Raw genomic sequence first — 6,249 nt, 5'->3', positions numbered from 1 at the left:
AGTCACACACATTCACAGAAGAGTAATAGTTTTCAACTTGACCAAATATATATGGGTGCGCACAAGAATGTAGACATCATACTGTGGACATTATCAGCATATCTACTGCTAACTAGAGTCTGTAACTTTGTGATTGTCTTTTCTTGCAAGATTTTTGTCTTAAAGTGATACACTTTAAGTGAAGGGTGTTGGTGTCTGTCAGTTTAAATATTTCCTTTCAAGGAACTGCAAGCAACAAGACCACAAATGATGTGGGATCGTTGTAGTAGTCTGTAATTAAGGTTTCCATTTTTGGTTGCCTAAAGCCATGTCCTTCTGCATTTGCATTTTCTGTTTACAGTCTTCAAACACTTATACACTTATGTTACACTACCGTTCGAAGCTTGTGATCGATAATTATAATTTTTTTTTATGCTCACCAAGGCTTCATTTATTTGAAAAAATATATAATAATAATAATAATAATAATAATAATAATAATAATAATAATAAAACATATTTTGAAATATTTCAATTTCTAAATAATTGCTGTGGACCTCTTTGCATTTTGTATTTGTACAATATATATATATATATATATATATATATATATATATATATATATATATATATATATATATATATATATATATATATATATATATATATATATTCGGTAATGTTATGGTGCAATAAAAATAATTCAATAATTAAATAACTGTTTAGTGTTTTAAAAAAAAATTCAATTGTATTTATTCCTTTTATGACAATGCTGAATTTTCAGCAGGCATTAATGCAGTGTCACATAATCCTTCAAAAATCATTCTAATATGCTAATTTGGTTCTCAAGAAACACTATTATTTATGTTTATTACAGGTGTGCTGCTTAATAATGGTAGGGCAAATATATATATAGTACAACTTTATCAAATGAAATGATAAAATTGTAAAATATTAGCCTACATTTACTATAAATTAAATATGTCCTGAAATGTTACACAATGTAGTAGGAGTTACCACTTTTAACTAGGGATGCATGCTATTGGAATTTTGCCAATATACAATATTTTCCAACTTATTTTAGACAACTGCTAATACCAATATATTTTTCCTTTTGAAACAACACCAACTCTCCTGTGCAGAGATTCTAAACAAATTAATTTACATTTTGGTTTTGGTTTGAGCAAAATGACTTAGGCTACTTGATTGGATTAAATAAACATTAATTAAATTATATATTTTTTTAAATGATAGTATATTTAAAGCTTATGGTCGTGAATAATGAATACCAAAGAATACAATGAAGGAGTCAAGACAGAATCAGGTGGCTTATTGATTTCAAATTTTTTTTTAAATGATATTTCTTAGTGTTACCAGTGTAGCTACAGGCCTACGCAAAGGCCATACATAGATTTAATTTTAAAGTGCCCCTATTATGCCATTTTCAATATTGCCTTTGTTTTTCTTGGTGGAAGCTTTGCGATTGTTAAGCTTATAAAATATTAAAACTCGATTCAAAATGGTGTACAATTTACTTATGTCATCCTGGTATCGTGGACTAGCGCTTGTTTTAAACAAATGCAGCTGCTGCCATTTTGCTACGATTTTTTTGTATGCTTTAAAGGGGGGGTGAAATGCTCGTTTTCACTCAATATCCTGTTAATCTTGAGTACCTATAGAGTAGTACTGCATCCTTTATAACTCCAAAAAGTATTTAGTTTTATCATATTCATAAGAGAAAGATAGTCTGTACCGATTTTTCCCGGAAAAACATGAGCGCCTGGAGGCGTGACGTGTGGGCGGAGCTAAAGAATCACGAGCGCGAGTAGGCTTTTGCGTTGAGAGCGTTTGGAAGCTGTGACATTACCGTGAGGAAAAAAACATCATCCAAAACAAACCATGGCTAACAGTCAGATTCAGCCGTATATTTATGATCCAGAATCAGATCCAGAGGCTGAAACTGAACGAGAGCAGCAACAGCAACGACTCACGCCGAGCGGGGCTCGAACCCGGGTCTCCGATGGGAGGCGGACGCACTAACAAGGAGGCAGAGATATTTTAAGCAGTTTTACTCACCGCCTGCGGTTCCAACACACAATCGTGACCCTTTTTCGTTGGGATTGCATCATCCTTAAGAAATAAACGATACGTCCGTCGTCAAACTAGGCCTTGTTTGTAAAACAAGCATTTTAGAAATGCAGGGAACAAACACAAACACTTGCACAACTCCGTTGATGCTCTGTAAAAATAAACTCCATCCACTGGTCCCTTAATGCTGTTTTTTTTTGGTAATCTGTGCAGGGTTGTCTTGCCCTGGCAACCAAAAACACACTCCTTTTGTGACATTTCGCGACGCTCTTGCTCTGATCAGTGAAGTCTGTTGTGCTCTCAGTGCTGTGCTATACGGGAGCGCGCGCTCTTCCGGGAGACGTGCCCTAGGACCCATATAAGGAAATTCTGCTCCATCTAACGTCACACAGAGCCATATTCGAAAAAAACTTTCCGAAACTTGTGACAAACCGGAAGGAGTATTTTTGGAACAGAAATACTCCTTCAAACGTACAACTTAATTTTTGAAACTTTGTCCATGTTTAGCATGGGAATCCAACTCTTTAACAGTGTACAAAACTCAGTATGCATGAAATAGCATTTCACCCCCCCCTTTAATGAATTTTAACAGAGCTAACAAACTGGTAAGCTGGTCTTAATTCTTTTATTGCCTTAATTATTTTGTGGTGAAATGTTGTGTAATATGTGTTTTGACTTCACCGTTTTCCTTAAATGTCCATTTAGTTTGAATTTGCGGCTTGCTCGCAAATACTGTCTTCACGAAAGCTTTGCACAAATATTTCAACTCAAATCAATATTTTGCATCTAATTTTTTAATTATGTGGCAAGTAGCCATGTGATAAGTAGGGATGGGTATCGTTAAGGTTTTAACGGTATTACTACTCTTACGATACTGCTTAACGGTCCGGTACTTTAACGGTATTCTTATCTGTACTTTGTGTTGCGTTAGGCAGTCGAAAACTTTGCATTTCTTTGTCTGCACATAATGCACTTTTGAAAGATGCTTTGACAGATTGCTTGTGTTTCAGCCCTTACATGCGAAAATTTTGTTGCACTTATGACAATGAGCGTTGTTTGCATCAACTCTAGTGAAGTATAATCCCCCCTCCCCCCCAAAAAAAAATCCTTCGGGCACTTGCGCTCCTGAGGAGTCTGCCGTTGCTAAGCAACCATGACCTGCTCTCTCTTTGAAGATGCGGAAATTTCAGCAATGGATAAATGGATTTGCAGCACTAAAAACTGCTTGCAGTAGCACCGCTACTAAATTAATAAAAAAAATCCCCATACAGCTATCAGCTGTTCCTTCATCTTGGCTGAGCTTTCAACGTTGTTACGGAAAAGATGAGGAAGTTACATGACCTGCGGTGCGCTTGCGGGATTCTGAAAAGAAAAAATGAAACAAAAAAACGAGCTTGTCGCACCGCGTGCGCGTCGCTTCCATTATGAGCGTGCATAGCGCGCCTACATTTGAAATAACAAACTTGAGTGATATGTGAATGGCCCCTTATTCGTGTGTGTGCGCCGCGCTCGTTCTTGTTATGTGTGTGTGTGACTGACAGACAGCCTCCACGGTGCGCATAGATCTCGCAGATCTCACAGACAAACGTCTGAATATGATCACACATTACAAATGTTTACTAAGATAAAATGTGCACCATAACATTATTAAGCAAATCTCTTTGCCATCCTCACTCTTTATTATTAAGCGGGAGTTTTCGTACTGTGTGCGTGCGCTGCGCTCGTTGTGGTGTGTGTGTGTGTGTGTGTGACTGACAGAAAGCCTCCGCGGCGCGCATTACAGATCTTGCAGTTCTTACAGACAAACGACTTAATATGATCGCACATTAGAAATGTTTGGTGAGATAAAATGTGCACAATAACATTATTAAGAACAAATCCATAGTAGGCCTACATTAATTTTTTCCCCCGCCAGTAACGAAAGCAGCACCGATACCGTCAGATCTTACTGATACTACGGTCTTTCATAATTTAGCCCCGGGGCCATTTTAATACCGGGTTTCGGTACCCATCCCTAGTGATAAGTGGGATAATGTACATCCAGCCGGTTGTTCTCGCAGAATAAACAGGGGGGCAGGGCTTCATATTTTATTGAAGCATCCCTGGGCGCAACCATTGGTTAGCGGACCCCCACCTGCTGTTAACGTTCTATTGACTCCCATTCATTTTGGCGTCACTTTGACAGCAAATAACTTTACATCTGAGGTGTTTAAAGACTCCATTTGTCCATTAATTATTTCTAAAGAAACACGAAAACGTATAAAAGGCCCAATTATCTTGTATCTTACGTTGTGGCCCCGTAGAAGCAGTTTTTGTAAAAAATAGGCTAATGATTGCGTCATAACCTGCGACTCTCTGTCACACAGTAGGAGGCATGAAGTCAAGGGAGAAGCCCATAGAGGGTCCATAAAAGACACGGGACAAAATTATTCAACAACGTCTGCAAGATTCGGTGGGTGATTCAAATTTACCTTGGCACAGCTATAAGAAGACTTACAATTGTCAGACAGGTTGCTCAAGTGACATCTACGTCATCAAGCTCAGCAGTACGCTCGACCCCCAGGAAGTGCGTGCTTCTAATTGACTTCACTTGTCTCCGTTGAATGCAATGGGGTCGCTGTGTCCATTTCTTTTACTGTCTACTGTCGACCGGAAGTTGAAGTCGGCCGCGTGCCGCCATCTTGTAGCAGAACTTTACTTGCGTTAGCATTCCCATTGACTCCCATTCATTTTGTCGTCACTTTGACAGCTAATAACTTTACATCTGAGGTGTTTAAAGACTCCGTTTGTCCATTATTTATTTCTAAAGATACACGACAATGTATAAAGGGCTCCATTACCTTCTATGTTACATTATGGCCCCGTATAAACAGTTTTTGTAAAAAATAGGCTAACGATTGCGTCATAACCACTTGACTCTCTGTCACATTACCGTACAGACAGGAGGAGAAGCTCGCAGGCAATTAACTTAATATGGCATACTGCCATTAAATTTTAAAATACTATACAAAATAATTAATCAGAATACTTACTCCTGCTCACTCACACCAAAGATCTCCCCGCTCAAGCTCGCCGTCTCTGCAAGATTAACGATGGCAGTTTGCACGCACAGCTATTAGAAAAGTTACATCTGTCAGACAGGTTGCTGACGTCATTAAGCTTAGTTTGAGTCTGCACGTCAGAAACGTAAGTGCTAAAAAATGCTAAAAATGGGCTTCACTTGTCTCAATTGAGTTCCAATGGGGTCGCTGTGTCCATTTCTTTTACTGTCTATGGTCCAAATTCACAAACACCGACTTCCGGGTTTTGAAATCATTGGAGGACCCCTCCTCCTTCAACCGGGTAGGAAGGATCCTAAGGAGGATGCAGACCCTGAATTTGGACACAGCCTATAAGAATAAACCCTGACAGGATGATCAGGACCCCGATGAAAAGCGGAGGGGTCCTGTATGAGCCTGAAGGCTGTATGTACATTATCCCTTACATACACTACTATGTACTCAACCATGTAGTGTATGAATTATAAAAGGTTATTTTGTCATTTATAATCGGAGTCTGATAGCACCTCCCCCTTCATTACGTAATTACAGCTGCAACAGCTGAGTGTCCAACAGTACACACTTCATTTTTTCTGGTTATTTAAGTGCATCACCCAGGTGTTTAAAGTGCACTTTTTCTTTTTGGAATATATATATATATATATATATAGTGCTTAAGTAGGCGATTTGGGACGCACCTTTCTTCTCCCAAAAGAAAGAATCGACACTGAAATGAGTCATTAGTAATTCGAATAGAGCATCACAGTCCCGCCCACAGCTGGTGCCGAAAGTAAAAATTCAATGCAATTTCTGCATTGACATTTGGGAAATAAGCCATAAAAACGTAACCATACATGGTAGACTTAAAAACAGCTACAGCTGTACTAAGCGATAGTATATGCTCATATAAACATAAAAGGATCATGGGGCACTAACCTTGTTTTTATATAAATGCCTTTTATTCGCGATGTCTTGACTAAGTACTTCATTACCCACAATCCTGAACAATCCCACAATCCCACAGCGTTGCATCTGATTGGTGGAGCCATAGACAGTAGGTGGAGCTCGTAGTCTGGTTAAACCCCTTGAAGGTCCGTGAAGACTGAAGATTAATAAAAAATAAATAAATAAAACAAAAACCTGT

This window comes from Carassius gibelio, chromosome A7 (genome assembly GCF_023724105.1).
Source record: "Carassius gibelio isolate Cgi1373 ecotype wild population from Czech Republic chromosome A7, carGib1.2-hapl.c, whole genome shotgun sequence".
Lineage (NCBI taxonomy): Eukaryota > Metazoa > Chordata > Actinopteri > Cypriniformes > Cyprinidae > Carassius > Carassius gibelio.
Note: the sequence above shows the minus strand (reverse complement) of the source record.